Source organism: Dendrobates tinctorius, unplaced genomic scaffold (genome assembly GCF_039654945.1).
Source record: "Dendrobates tinctorius isolate UK_male_01 unplaced genomic scaffold, ASM3965494v1 ptg000007l, whole genome shotgun sequence".
NCBI classification, from domain to species: Eukaryota; Metazoa; Chordata; class Amphibia; order Anura; family Dendrobatidae; genus Dendrobates; species Dendrobates tinctorius.
The window spans coordinates 17,742,910-17,759,228 of NW_027361675.1; positions in this window are offsets into that span (position 1 = coordinate 17,742,910).

The window sequence follows — 16,319 nt, forward strand, 5'->3', positions numbered from 1 at the left end:
AGCTGCAGGCATTCCCTAAAAAGGCAGCCAAAATAGGAGCAAGGGGACACCGAGAACGTCATCCGGCAGGGTCTGAGGCTGCTGAATTGGGGACACTGCTGTGAGGGCGCAGGGCAGGAGAAGAAGAGGTGAAGAGTATTGCAAAGAGATGGCCAGGAAAGGAGAACACAAAGAGGAGTTCTGAATTGGTGTCACCAATCTACCTGGGAGTGGGCTGGACCCCTTCCCAGAGGACACAGTGCCAAATGGGTCATCGCGCGCATAAGAATTGTGAGGAAAAAACCCAGAAAGTGCATCCAACTGTGTCCTTCAAGTTATTAACATCTCGTCTGCTTTACACCGCATTCACCATCACCGTCACCGGCTCATCTGCCCTGGGACACAGCTCTACCCATGGAGAGCTTCACCATCTCTGCTGCCCAAACATAGTCCCAGAGGACCTGCTTTGCAGCATCAGCTATCATTGCCGAATACCACGGGTGGCGTCATGATTCCCCCTTTTCCTACCATTTTCCTATCATCTTCCCCCCATTGAAGATCCATCTTTACTGGACGCCCAGGGCCACGGACCAGGTCACTGCCACTGTGACATATCCCCTTTAAAGAACCTGACCAGCCCGGTACCAAGTAATCTAAGGCCCTGTGGTGGCGCTCCTACTGGCATCAAGAAAAGGATCATCGAGCTCGGCAAAGCTGGGTACATTGAGCTTGGCAAAGCTGGGTACTTGGAGCCTAGCAAAGCTGGGTGCATAGAGCCTAGCAAAGCTGGGTACTGTGTGCCAGAGACTGTAACATACTGAGTTCTAGAAGCTTTAAAGGGAATCTGTCACCCTTTTTTTGGACTATGCGCTGCCGGCACCGACATCAGGGGCTTATCTACAGCATTCTGTAATGCTGTAGATAAGCCCCTGATGTAACCTGAAAGATAAGAAAAAAGTTATATTATACTCACCCTGGCATCCGGTCCGGTCCAATAGGCGTCGCCGTCCGGTCCGGCGCCTCCCATCTTCATACGATGCCGTCCTCTTCTTCCCTTCCTGTCGTGGCTCCGGCTCCGGCACACTGCTCTGCCCTGTTGAGGGCTGAGCAAAGTCCTGCAGTGTGCAGGCGCTGGGAGAGGTCCAGCGCCTGCGCACTGCAGTATTCTGTAATGCTGTAGATAAGCCCCTGATGTCGATGCCGGCAGCGCATAGTCCAAAGAAAGTGTGACAGATTCCCTTTAATGTATAGTGTGCCAGAAATTTACTATACTGTGTAAAAGAGATTTTATAGTATTGCTGAAGGTTTATTTGCATTGAGTGATAAAGAGTTTGCTGGGCTGTTAAATCATCGACTAACTGCGCCATTGGTTACTGCACCACAAGTAGAAAGCGTTTGTTAAATAGCTGCATCACAGGTTGTGTGGGCTTGTCAAATTACAGCCAGCAGGAGCTGAGAGGAATGAGCTGCAGTGCGCGGGGCCAGAGAGTGAGTGCAAGGATGATGCCTGCCCACCACCAACATCATTATGTGATGCAAATGTGTCTGTCAGGAGGAAAGACCCACCTCCTACATTACTTTGATAGGCATAAAGAGCAGAGGAAAGCCAGCCCCCAGAAGAAGTCAAAGGCGAGCAGGAAGAACACAGGAGACAGAGCTGCAGACATGGTGGCAAAGTACTCAGAGAGTGGCGATGGTCTGGACCTGGAGCACCGGAGAACCTATGTAGAAGAGCTGAGTCGCCAGCTCCTGGACTTGTCTCTGACTGCGACTGGCTGGTGGGAGTCAGAGGAGGCTGATGCAGAAGGTACTATGGCTGACACTGACGCAGGTGTTGTCATGCAGCAAGAACTGTCCCGGCCAGGTAGTGGCCAGTCCCAGGTATTACCCTGTAAGCAAGCATAAATGAGTAAATACGATATATGACTGTATATAGTTAGTGAAGTTACCTGGTTAGGTATGTTTGTTAGTATTTCTTGATTTATTTTCGTACAGTCTACCTGGTTAGGTGTGTTCGTTAACATTTCTTAACCCCTTCATGACCCAGCCTATTTTGACCTTAATGACCTGGCCATTTTTGGCAATATTGACCAGTGTCCCTTTATGAGGTAATAACTCAGGAACGCTTCAACGGATCCTAGCGATTCTGAGTTTGTTTTTTCGTGACATATTTGGCTTCATGTTAGTGGTAAACTTAGGTCAATAATGTTTTCATTTATTTGTGAAAAAAACGGAAATTTGGCGAAAATTTTGAAAATTTTGCAATTTTCACATTTTTAATTTTTATTCCGTTAAACCAGAGAGTTATGTGACACAAAATAGTTAATAAATAACATTTCCCACATGTCTACTTTACATCAGCACAATTTTGGAAACAAAATTTTTTTTTGTTGGGAAGTTATAAGGGTTAAAAGTTGACCAGCGATTTCTCATTTTTACAACAAAATTTACAAAACCATTTTTTTTAGGGACCACCTCACATTTGAAGTGGGTGAGGGGTCTATATGGCAGAAAATACCCCAAAGTGACACCATTCTAAAAACTGCACCCCTCAAGCTACTCAAAACTATATTCAAGAAGATTATTAACCCTTCAGGTGCTTCACAGCAACTAAAGCAATGTGGAAGGAAAAAATGAACATTTTAATTTTTCCAATAAAAAATTTCTTTTAGCATCAATTTTTTCATTTTCACATGGGCAACAGGATAAAATGGATCCTAAAATTTGTTGGGCAATTTCCCCTGAGTACACCGATACCTCATATGTGGTCATAAACCACTGTTTGGGCGCACGGCAGGGCTCAGAAGGGAAGGAGCATCATTTGACTTTTTGAATGGAAAATATGCTGGAATATTTAGCGGTTGCCATGTCGCGTTTGGAGAGTCCCTGTGTGCCTAAACATTGGAGCTTCCCCACAAGTGACCCCATTTTGGAAACTAGACTCTCCAAGGAACTTATTTAGATGCATAGTGAGCACTTTGAACCGCCAGGTGCTTCACAAATTGATCCATAAAAAAAAAGGACTTTTTTTTCACAAAAATTTTCTTTTAGCCTCAGTTTTTTCATTTTCACATGGGCAATGGGATAAAATGGATCCTAAAATTTGTTGGGCAATTTCTCCTGAGTGCACAGATACCTCATATGTGGTCATAAACCACTGTTTGGGCACACGGCAGGGTCCCGAAGGGAAGGAGCACCATTTGACTTTTTGAATGGAAAATTAGCTCCAATCGTTAGTGGACACCATGTCGTGTTTGGAGAGCCCCTGTGTGCCTAAACATTAGAGCTCCCCCACAAGTGACCCCATTTTGGAAACTAGACCACCCAAGGAACTTTTCTAGATGTGTGGTGAGGACTTTGAACCCACAAGTGCTTCACAGAAGTTTATGACGCAGAAAAGTGAAAATAAAAAAATAATTTTTTATCCTCAAAAATGATTTTTTAGCCCGCTATTTTTTATTTTCACAAGGCTAACAGGAGAAATTGGACCACAAAAGTTGTTGTGTAATTTGTCCTGAGTACACCGATACCCCATATGTCAGGGGAAACCACTGTTTGGGCGCATGGGAGAGCTCAGAAGGGAAGGAGCGCAATTTTGGAATGCAGACTGATGGGATGTTCTGCGGGCATCATGTTGCGTTTGCAGAGCCCCTGATGTGCCTAAACAGTAGAAACCACCCACAAGTGACCCCATTTTGGAAACTAGACCCCCCAAGGAGCTTATCTAGATGTGTAGTGAGCACTTTGAACCCCCAAGTGCTTCACAGAAGTTTATAAACGCAGAGCCATGAAAATAAAAAATCATTTTTTTTCCTCAAAAATGATTTTTTAGCCCGCTATTTTTTATTTTCACAAGGGTAACAGGATAAATTGGACCCCTAAAGTTGCTGTTCAGTTTGTCCTGAGCATGGTGGCACCCCATATGTGGGAGGGAACCACTGTTTGGGCGCACGGCAGGGCTCAGAAGGGAAGGAGCGCCATTTGACTTTTTGAATGGAAAATTAGCTCCAATCGTTAGCGGACACCATGTTGTGTTTGCAGAGCCCCTGTGTGCGTAAACTTTGGAGCTCCCCCACAAATGACCCCATTTTGGAAACTAGACCCCCTAAGGAAGTTATCTAGATGCATAGTGAGCACTTTGAACCCCCAGGTGCTTTACAGAAGTGTATAACGCAGAGCTGTGAAAATCAAAATATTTTTTTTCCTCAAAAAATGCCATCATTTTGCAAGATGGCGGCGCCCATGATCCGGACGCCGGGAGCCACGGCGGGACACCGGGAGCATGATCGGAGGTCCTGGGGGGATCGGAAGGTGGGAGGGAGCGATAGACAGGGGAGGGGGAGCAGATGATGACGGCGGCGAACGATCGCCGCCGTCCATCGGTGGCGGGGGCCGATCGGCCCCGCCAGTCGGTGTGTGGGGGGGTCGGGGGTCGGTGTCCAGCCATGTCCGATGCTATTGCAGCATCGGCCATGGCTGGATTGTAATATTTCACCAAATTTCATTGGTGAAATATTACAAATCGCTCTGATTGGCTGTTTCACTTTTAACAGCCAATCAGAGCGATCATAGTCATGTGGGGGCTAAGCCACGCCCCCAGGGATTAACTGTAGAGTGTCCTTTGTGTGCGGGTTGGGTGACCTTTCAGTGACCCCGGTCACCCGACCCGCAGGGGGCTATTTATAGCATGACGCCTACGTAGGCGTCATAGGTCGTTTGGGCACGACTTTTCATGACACCTACGTAGGCGTCATGGGTCGTGAAGGGGTTAAAGTTTTACAGAGACAATTGGGTCACTGAACTATGGGTGATCAAAACTTTTAATTGTATATAGTTAGCACTTCTTAAAGTGCTCCATTTTGGTTTTACATCGGGCCCTTGGAAAGTGCCTTAATTGACCACCAAACAAAAACCCGCTTGGCAAGGCTAAAAACGTGGTCCAACGTAGAGACCAATGATGCCTTGTAGCCCGCCCAAGGCCTACATTGGGGGTTTGATACGGGTCCCCCATATAACACCAAGGAGGAAAATACAATGGTTTGGGATGAACTGAACTGTGTTGCATTTGCTTAAAAATGTTTTATTGATGGTATTAACATTGTAATGCAAATGATTGATAGATGTATATTTAATGTTATTACTTATATTTAATATAGATATTTATATTTCATATATAGTATTTTATTAATTTATCTTTATAGGGTATATATTTATCAAATAGTAATTATTTGTAACATTAAAGAGAAGTGCCTCCCATAAAGGGAAGTGGAGCTACTTGTTTACATGTTTGACTGTTATACCCGTTGTAGTGCTGCATTACAGAAAATGTTTTTGTGTGTTTCTTTAACACCTGGTTTTGCTCTGTTCCAGCCCGCAGATGTGCTGTGTTTAACGGGGGGAATGTGGCGCCCCTGAGGGTCCAGTCGTCACAGAGGTACTACACCTCATCCAGAGGTGTGGTATTCCACCCTCAGGTAAGGAGGGAGCACCACCCAGGACTCCTAACACTCGCACCCAACACACACCAGGCTGGCCAGGAAAGAGTGTTGGGGAAACAGTGGGGAAAGGTGGAGAAGAGGAGGAGCTTAGGAAGTGGGGTGATTGAGGACATCCAATCAGTGACACTGAGATGACAGTGGGAGGAATTGGTGTGAGGTAGAAAGATCGCTCTGGAAAGATCCAGTCAGTTGGTGACCAGACAGCGGAGGAGCAGGACTGATGTGGAGAGTGGAGGAGTGAGTAGGAAAACATCTAGAAGGAAGGAAGCTCCTAGGAGAATAGAAGGGGTCCTTGGGGCACGGATAGTGCGGAAAGCCATCCGTGGGGCCCGTATCCAGATGTGGAAGGACCAGGCCACAGTGAGGAAGCCATCCCCTAAGTCTAGTGGAGAAGAACAAACAAGGCTCAGCTAGCAAGCCGGAGGCTGAGGTCACTTCAAGTGCCTCAGCTGCAGGCATTCCCTAAAAAGGCAGCCAAAATAGGAGCAAGGGGACACCGAGAACATCATCCATCAGGGTCCGAGGCTGCTGGATTGGGGACACTGCTGTGAGGGCGCAGGGAAGGAGAAGAAGAGGAGAAGAGTAGCGCAGAGAGATGACCAGGAAAGGAGAACACAAAGAGGAGTTCTGAACCGATATCACCAATCTACCTGGGAGTTGACTGGACCCCTTCTCCGGAGGACTCAGTGCCAAGAGGGTCATCGCGGGCATAAGAATTGTGAGTAAAAACTCAGAAACTGCACGCAACTATGTCCTTCGTGTTATTAACATCTCGCCTGCTTTAAACTACATTCACCATCACCAGCTCAACTGCCCTGGGACACAGCTCTACCCGTGGAGAGCTTCACCATCTCTGCTGCCCAAACATAGTCCCAGAGGACCTGCTTTGCAGCATCAGCTATCATTGCCGAATACCACGGGTGGCATCACGATTCTCCCTTTTCTTACCATTTTCCTATCATCTTCCCCCCCATTGAACATCCATCTTTACTGGATGCCCAGGGCCACGGACCAGGTCACTGCCACCATGACACATCCCCCTTTAAAGAACCTGACAGGCCCAGTACCAAGTAATGTAAGGCCCTGTGCAGGCATTCCACTCAGGTAGGCACCAAATATTGGGGGTGCTCAAGTGACATGCTCGATTCCCTGACCTGCATGTTTTACGGCTGTTATACACCCAAAACAAAACATGTAGGGATCCACAACACTCCATGCATACCAGAGCACCCGATGCAAACTAGAGTAGTGAGTTCATGTGCTCAACACTAGCCGTCATGTCGTCATTATTTTTTACTTTTGAAAAAAACAATACTAACTCTAACCCCAACCCTAGCACAACCCTAACCCAATCATAACCCAATCATAACCCCAACCCTAATGGCAAAAAATGTACAAAATAAAAAATATATATTTTATAATTTTTTTCAAACTAAGGGGTGATAAAGGGGGATTTTAATTATCATTTTTTTTTATTTTGATCACTGTGATGGGGTCTATCACAGTGGTCAAAAGGAACCAATATTAAAAATTCCCTATTGTTGCTGGGTACTAGCCGGCAGATCTCGATGGCCGTACTGCAGAAGATGACATGGAGGGCTGGAGGACATAGCAGGAGGTTCCAGGGATGGATGGCGGAGGTTTCTGAGTGGTTCGAGGAACCCTATTTCTCTCTTTTCTGATATGTTAGATTAGATCATATCAGAGAAGAGAGAAATTAATTTTAAATCTGACAGGGGACCATAAAAAATTACCTTGATTATGTTCTCCAGGGTCTCAGCTACCCCCAGGACCACGGAGATTTTCCAATGTTGGGGGGCCATTAAAAAGTGGCTCTGAGAAATAAGTACCCTTAACTGCCGCCGTTAAAAGGCGTTAATAAAAGAACCGTGAATTAAAATTCAATCTTGACAATTCTTTCTCCCAACATCTTTCTGAAATAGTAGAAACGCCGGTTTCACTGAAAAGCTCACACGAGCGTATAAGTCGGACGAGAGCTATCTGAGTTTTTATCAGTAGTACACTGACCAATGTTATTCAGTGAAGCAGTGCTGATGATGACCTATTTTTTTCACTGACAGAATCTGCATGTTATGATTTTGCTCTGTATTCAGCTCAGTGCAAGAAAAAAATTGGATGCCATACAGTATGGCATCCAAGTCTTACAGATACTTTGTAATTGTGTAAGATGGGAAACTATATATCAACAAAGAGTCCAGATATGTAAATTAGGGCACTTCAACCATATTAGGTCGGTTTCACATTTGCGCTTTATAGCGCTGCGACGGCCTGCGCACGGCCGCCGCTAAGCCCCGCCCCCTGCCGGCTCCCTGTCCGCCCCATCCGGTCATCGCCGCCTACTAGCGCACATGGGTGCTTGCGATCTGCGCACCCTATCTTTAGCATAGGGTGCGCAGATCGTGCGCTAGCAGGATTTTGCCGTGCGCTGCGCACTTTTGAAGGTGCGCCCGTGTGCGCCGAACGCAGCACATCCCATGTAAAAGGCAATATAGCGATCCTACTTAGAATAATCCCCTAGCAAGGTAGCTAAAATGGACAAGCTTAAATAATGATAGATCCCTGGGATGCCCCCAGAAGAAGCTGGCGGTGAAACGCGCATCGGGGTGAGGGGACACCAGGAGACACAGTACCACAGGCAGATATTTATCAGGCTCCTTCCATGCATTTTCTATTTGTTCCATTGACATTTATTAATGGATTTGGATGCTTTACATAGTGATGGGGCCTATTCAGTGTAAGACTTGTTAGCACTACTATGGCTTTGTTTACATATGCAGGTACGCATAATTTATGCAGTACACCCCAGGGATCTATCATTATTTAAGCTTGTCCATTTTAGCTACCTTGCAAGGGGATTATTCTAAGTAGGATCCCTATATTGCCTTTTACATGGGATGTATTATGCTGCATATGATTACATTTATATGATGTTATAGCCTATTCATTTTGCTAGGTGTCCCCTGTCATGGCTATCTTGCTTTTGTCTATACTGTTTTTAGATGTTTTTCAATAAAATATATACATTTTTAAATTCTATTATTATTGTGGGATCTCTTCTTGTGCCCCTCATATGGTTATGAGGGATTAGTTGTATAAGATGGGAAACTGTAAATTTTCCTGTAAAAGGTTAATAGTTGCTGAATAAAAAATGGATTGCACAGGTGAGTCAAAAATAATTCCACTCTCCTGGATGGGAATCGGACTGATGTTTTTATACGCTCATGTGACCCCAGCCAAGTGGTCTGACTTTGCACAATGTATGGACATCTTAAATTTCTCCATAAATTCATATAATGGAAAAGTAGAGATGAAGTAGTAGTAAGCGCAGAAGTAAAAATGGGGTGAAGAAATTAAATACCGATTACTTGATATTATACTTCAAAATAATGACCTGTTTTCCTGCTTTTCAATATATACATACACATGTATATATATATATATATATATATATATTATTATTATTATTATTATTTATTGTTATAGCGCCATTTATTCCATGGCGCTTTACATGTGAGGGGGGTATACATAAAAACAAGTACAATAATCTTAAACAATACAAGTCATAACTGGTACAGGAGGAGAGAGGACCCTGCCCGCGAGGGCTCACAATCTTCAAGGGATGGGTGATAATACAGTAGGCGAGGGTAGAGCTGGTCGTGCAGCGGTTTGGTCGATCGGTGGTTACTGCAGGTTGTAGGCTTGTCGGAAGAGGTGGGTCTTCAGGCTCTTTTTGAAGGTTTTGATGGTAGGTGAGAGTCTGATATGTTGTGGTAGAGAGTTCCAGAGTAGGGGTGATGCGCGAGAGAAATCTTGTATGCGATTGTGGGAAGAGGAGATAAGAGGGGAGTAGAGAAGGAGATCTTGTGAGGATCGGAGGTTGCGTGCAGGAAAGTACCGGGAGACGAGGTCACAGATGTATGGAGGAGACAAGTTGTGGATGGCTTTGTATGTCATGGTTAGGGTTTTGTAATGGAGTCTCTGGGCAATTGGGAGCCAGTGAAGGGATTGACAGAGGGGAGAAGCTGGGGAATAGCGGGGGGACAGGTGGATTAGTCGGGCAGCAGAGTTTAGAATAGATTGGAGGGGTGCGAGAGTGTTTGAGGGGAGGCCGCAGAGCATGAGGTTGCAGTAGTCAAGGCGAGAGATGATGAGGGCATGGACTAGGGTTTTTGCAGATTCTTGGGTGAGGAATGAACGGATGCGTGAAATATTTTTGAGTTGAAGTTGGCAGGAAGTGGAAAGGGTTTGGATATGTGGTTTGAAGGAGAGATCAGCATCAAGGATTACTCCGAGGCAGCGAGCTTGTGGGACTGGGGAGAGTGGGCAGTCATTTACTGTAATTGATAGGTTCGTAGGGGGGGTCACGTGAGATGGGGGAAAGATGATGAATTCTGTTTTGTCCATGTTGAGTTTCAGATATCTAGTGGAGAAGAAGGATGAAATAGTGGACAGACATTGAGGGATTCTGGTTAGTAGGGAGGTGATATCTGGTCCAGAGATGTAGATCTGTGTGTCATCAGCATAAAGATGATACTGAAAGCCATGAGATTCTATGAGCTGTCCCAGGCCAAAGGTGTAAATAGAGAACAGCAGGGGCCCTAGGACTGAACCTTGTGGGACTCCGACAGATAGGGGGCGAGGTGAGGAGGTGGTGTGTGAGTGGGAGACGCTGAATGTCCGGTCTGTTAGGTATGATGAGATCCAGGAGAGGGCCAAGTCTGTGATGCCGATGGATGAGAGGGTCTGTAATAATAGGGAATGGTCCACTGTGTCAAAGGCAGCCGACAGGTCTAGGAGGAGGAGGACAGAGTAGTGTCGCTTGCTCTTGGCAGTTAAGAGGTCATTGGTGACCTTAGTAAGGGCAGTTTCAGTGGAGTGGTGTGACCGGAAGCCAGATTGTAAGCGGTCGAAGAGGGAGCAAGAAGAGAGATGGGAGGACAGTTCAAGGTAGACGTGTTGTTCCAGTAGCTTGGAGGCGTATGGGAGAAGTGATATAGGGCGATAGCTAGATACAGAGGATGGGTCAAGAGAGGGCTTTTTGAGGATAGGTGTGATGGAGGCATGTTTAAAGCTTGAGGGGAAAACACCAGTTGTTAGTGATAGGTTGAAGAGATGGGTTAGGGTTGGGATGAAGACTGTGGTGAGGTTTGGGATGAAGTGGGATGGGATCGGGTCGAGTGCACAGGTGGTGAGATGTGATCTTGAGAGTAGAGTGGAGAGTCGATCTTCTGTAATGGTGGAGAAGTTGGTTTTGAAGGTGGAGGGCTGGGAAGTCGGGAGGAAGGGCTCTGGGGGTTGTTGACCAAAACTGTCCCTGATGTTATCAATTTTCTGCTTGAAAAATGAGGCAAAGTCTTCAGCTGAGATGAGTGGGGAGGGAGGAGGTGCTGGGGGGCGGAGGAGAGAATTGAAGGTGTTGAATAACTGTTTAGGGTTGTGAGACAGGGAGGATATGAGAGATGAGAAGTAGGTTTGTTTAGCTGTGGCGAGTGTGGTCTTGAAAGTAGTGAGGGACTGTTTGAATGCGATGAAATGCCCGTTGGAGTGGGATCTTTTCCATCTGCGCTCAGCAGCCCTGGAAGCTCGCCTCAGCTCTTTGGTCAGGCTGGTGTGCCAGGGCTGTCTGTTGATTTTGCGAGTTTTGGTATGTGTAAGTGGTATATATATATATATATATATATATATATATATATACTAGCTGAAGAGCCCAGCGCTGCCCGGGCATAGTAACTAACTGTGGTTAGTTATAGCAATAATATAATTATCCTCCATCCCATAGTCAAGTGCCCATATACCCATCATACATCCTCCATCCCATAGTCCCATGCCTATATACCCATCAGACATATCCTCCATCCCATAGTCCCATGCCCATATACCAATCATACATGTCCGCCATCCCATAGTCCCGTGCCCATATACCCATCATACATATCCTCCATCCCATAGTCCCATGCCCATATACCCATCATACATATTCGCCATCCTATAGTCGAGTGCCCATAAACCCATCACACATCCTCCATCCCATAGTCCCATGCCCATATACCCATCATACATATTCGCCATCCCATAGTCGAGTGCCCATATACCCATCACACATCCTTCATCTCATAGTCCCATGCCCATATACCCATCATACATATCCTCCATCCCGTAGTCCAGTGCCCATATACCCATCACACCTCCTCCATCCCATAGTCCCGTGCCCATATACCCGTCATACATATCCTCCATCCCATAGTCCAGTGCCCATATACCCATCACACATTCTCCATCCATGTTTATTAAAAACGTGGCGTAGGACCCCCCACATGAGATTGCCTTGGCGCGGCGGGGTGGCTCAATTGAATTGATCAATTTTTTTGCTAAATATCTCATTTTGAATACAGTTAGATGTTATGTGCATATGCACTTTATGTTATGCGTTCTGACCTTGGCAACGCTGGCTTCTCTTCTCTTTTTTTGTATATTGGTATGTGGCTGACCACCACTGTTGCCGTGCGCGCTGGGTTGTGTTCGCCATTTTTTCTGTGTTCACTGTGATGGATCTAGGCTGCTGTGCACACATACACAGCAGCCCCACCCTGCCCCAAGCTTTATATAATTGTGCACCTGTATCTGAACCTGCATTGCCCTTCATCTATGCTTGCTGGTCGGGCAATGTGTGGAGGCTAAACTTGACACGTCTGCATTCAGACCTGGTTGGCCTTCATCCGCACTTGCCTTTTCTGGCATCATGGGAGCGATCCGGAAATGCTCAGGTACGGATTGCACTTAAAGTGGTCTTGCTTTTAATGTATCTAGGAGGCCGTAATGGCACAGTGTTTATTAAAAACGTAGAGTAGGACCCCCCACATGAGATTGCCTTGGCGCGGCGGGGTGGCTCAATTGAATTGATCAATTTTTTTGCTAAATATCTCATTTTGAATACAGTTAGATGTTATGTGCATATGCACTTTATGTTATGCGTTCTGACCTTGGCAACGCTGGCTTCTCTTCTCTTTTTTTATACCCATCACACCTCCTCCATCCCATAGTCCCGTGCCCATATACCCGTCATACATATCCTCCATCCCATAGTCCAGTGCCCATATACCCATCACACATTCTCCATCCCATAGTCCTGTGCCCATATACCCGTCATACATATCCTCCATCCCATAGCCCAGTGCCCATATACCCGTCATACATCCTCCATCCCATAGTCAACCATTATGACATCATAATGAGTGGCGGGGCTTGCAACCTATGATGACATCAGCATCGCCATGGCAACCATTATGACATCATAATGAGGGGCGGGGCTTGATACACACACACTTTTTACCCATTATGTAGATAGGGGCAAAATTGTTTGGTGAATTGGAACGCGCGGGGTAAAAATTTCACCTCACAACATACATCCAGACATGTGACTGTGCCAAATTTTGTGGCTGTAGCTGCGACGGTGCGGATGTCAATCTTTGACATACACACACACACACACATACATACACACACTTGAGCTTTATATATTAGATATATATATATATGTATGTGTGTGTGTGTCAGTGGAGGAGGCGAGTTGACTTTCAAGGGCTCAAATCACTTTTCTCCCTTTGGGTTATAATAGTGATTGCAGAGAGATACCTTGCTGGCACCTCTGGAAGCAAAAGGCTTTATTCTGCCCTTGGGGAGTGAAGATGGCTCTGCTTCTAAACACAGGGACAACTGCAGCTGAACAATTGGTGCCTGTCACTGATCATTAGTAGAGAAGGCTGGAAATCTGGTTAACATTCTCAGGGTGGTGCGAACAAATAACCCAACATCTGCTTTATGGCCATAGGGAGCAAGTTTTAATTTTGCATTTTTTATACGCACACACACATCCAGGAGGTCGAGGCTGCAGACTCCCAGGGGAGCAGATCACGAGCCTGCCCCCTTATTTTATGATGGGAGATTGGGGGGGGTGGGAAGAGTGTGTGACCTTAGCACCAGTCTATAGCTACCCAGTTCTTTTATAATATGTATGTCTGCGGCACACATAAAGCGCAGGAGGATATTAAACAGCAGCCTTTTATTAGAAGCAGTAAGAATTAAATCTGCAAACGCTACATGTTACAATACAATGACAAAATCTCATCTCTCTCATAGCCAAGCTGCCCTGCGTGTAGTGTACCTCCTCTAGTAATGTATGCAAACTCCTGCTGAATATCTAGGTGTTATTATTCCTTCCCATTTTCTATTACAGTGTGATAAATGATGCCCCTAGGGCTCGAGCTGCCCTTGTGAATGCTTATTACCGTTCACTTAAGTAGAAGTTGATTTAGCTTAAATAGCATGTTTCATGTAGCATAGACACCGCGCAGCCTCTGCTATTGTAGTCAGCAGTGAAATAACGGGCCTTTAATTGAATTATAACTACCTTGCATGCCTATTAGTGTGTTAACAGTGTATTATACCTTGTAACGCTGGATGGTGAGAGCTAATTTCATGTTGGGAAGGCAGTAATGTATTTACACTTTGAGAGTGTCTTTTTACAGTAACGCCGGCGTTTAGGGTTAATCAGCTTTACGAAATTCTGAATAGATTTCTAAGGAAAAACGTGCACTTGGTATTCAAGCAATAGCTTCCTTTACACCCGTAACAGTGTGGCGGTCAAAGGGTGGCATAAAGAGCAGAGTGACGATGGCGCTTCAGTATTTATTTTCTGTTGCCGTGATGCATTGATTTGAAATGCAAGAAAGAAGAGAACCAATGAATAGTAGTAAAAAAAAAAAGAATGTGAAAATGTAACTCACAGTACTTTAATGCACCATACTGTAAAGATAGGGTTAACAAAGGCTGCTTCCCTGGATTAAGTTTGTGTGACAACTTTAATTCATATTTAAAAGCCGAACCACAGCAGGACACAGAGTATGTCACTGATATGGACGAAATAAATATTAATCTGATACATGGTGCCATGCTTTGTATGATGGCACACAATAAAAGAATTTTCTCTCTAGGGCCTGTGCACAGGTTGCAGATTTGTCGTTTTTTTTTCTGCACAGCTTTGTCACAAAAATTGAAGGGTTTCCTTATGCCCACAAAGTGAATAAGAATCCAGACGTCTCATGCACACGTCGCTTATTTTTGACTGCAGATTTGTCAATTGCAGCATGTCAATTCTTTCAGCGTTTTTGCTGCAGATTTCATCCATATTGAGGCGAAAAATCTTCAACAATTACAAATGTAAAAGCGCATCAAAAACAAGGAAAAACACCTATTTTATGCTATGTTTTTCCTTCCAAGAGGTGCACCAAATACTTAACATGTGCAACATGTGCAGTGTGCACATACCCTCTGTGGTTGCACAAACAGCGGAGAATATTCATCAATTTACTATTTATTTTATTTACTATCAAGCCAAATATACCAGAATTTGGATGTATTTTGCACTCAAAACTGTCTTTCATGACCTGCACCAAATTTATTATGTGTTTTAGGCTGGAGTCACACTAACCTGCGCAAAATACGGTCTGTAGTTTACAGGCGTAATATGGATGAATGACCCCTAAATAGGTCATCCGTAAGCAAGGTGTGGTCGCGTATTTTGCGCATGTCAGCATCCGTATGTAATCCGTATGGCATCCGTATGCAATCCGTATGGCGAGATTTTCTCGCAGCCTTGCAAAATGGACATTTAACGGTTTTGAGGCCTACTATTTAAATCATTAGCCTGCACTGTATTTATTAGGTCAGGAACAGGTGGCAGCCTCCATTCTGTCCATTTGTCACCTTGCCTTCACTAGGTGTGTTGCTGTGGTATGTGCAACATGTCAGACAGTCTGACTTTCAACACAACTGAGCAGGTTCTCTTCAACTGGCTTTTGTCATGGTGCTTTGGCCAACCATACCAGTGATAGTGGATCCGCGGAGGAGGAGACGCATGTGGGTACATCCACTTTTGAGGCAACGACTCACAAGAGGTCATTTTCACCGCCTCTATTATTCTCTGTGGGAGCATCCTGTCAAATTCTACAAATACTGTCGCATGAGCCTTGCAACCTTTTCTACACTCTTGGAGACAGTGCGCCCTTGGATAACCTTTCAGGATACAAGGATGCGCAAAGCTATATCTGCAGAGGAGCGACTTTTACTCACAATACGGTATGTACTACACAACCACATGCTCTATGTTCATGATGTGTTGGGCAAAGTTTGAATTTTTGCCTTCTTGGAGAATGTTTTAGGCCCTCATCTTAGTCCACATATGTTTCAACTTACAGACACGAATGTTCTGTGGAATATGTACTGAATATCACTTACTCATTGTGCAAAGCAAGATGTGTGTGTTATTTGCTCTGAAATCTTACCAAGTTTGGTATGTGTGGACCTGTTTGTTTTGTAAATATGTGCATTCAACAATCATCCTTTTCTGTTGTTCTTCAGCTTCCTGGCCACTGGCCTGTCTTATGCTGCCCTCTAGCATGAGTTTCTGATTGGAAGATCAATCATATCTGGCATAGTCAGGTCAACATGTATTGAAATATGGACAAGACTATATCAAGTCGTCATGCCCGAGGCAAGGATGGAAGACTGGTTGAGGATATCAAGGGACTTTGAGGAAGAATGCCAGTTTCCAAATTGTATTGGGGCCCTTGAAGGCAAGCATGTCCGGGTGCATAAGCCGCCGAACTCTGGCTCCCAATTCTTCTATTATAAATAATACTTTTCTGTTGTATTGTTGGCTCTGGCCGACCCTCAATACAAGTTTATAATTGTTGACATTGGGGCCTATGGAAGGACGGGAGACTCTCGAGTCTTCAATACTTCCATTATGGCTCGGCGGCTACG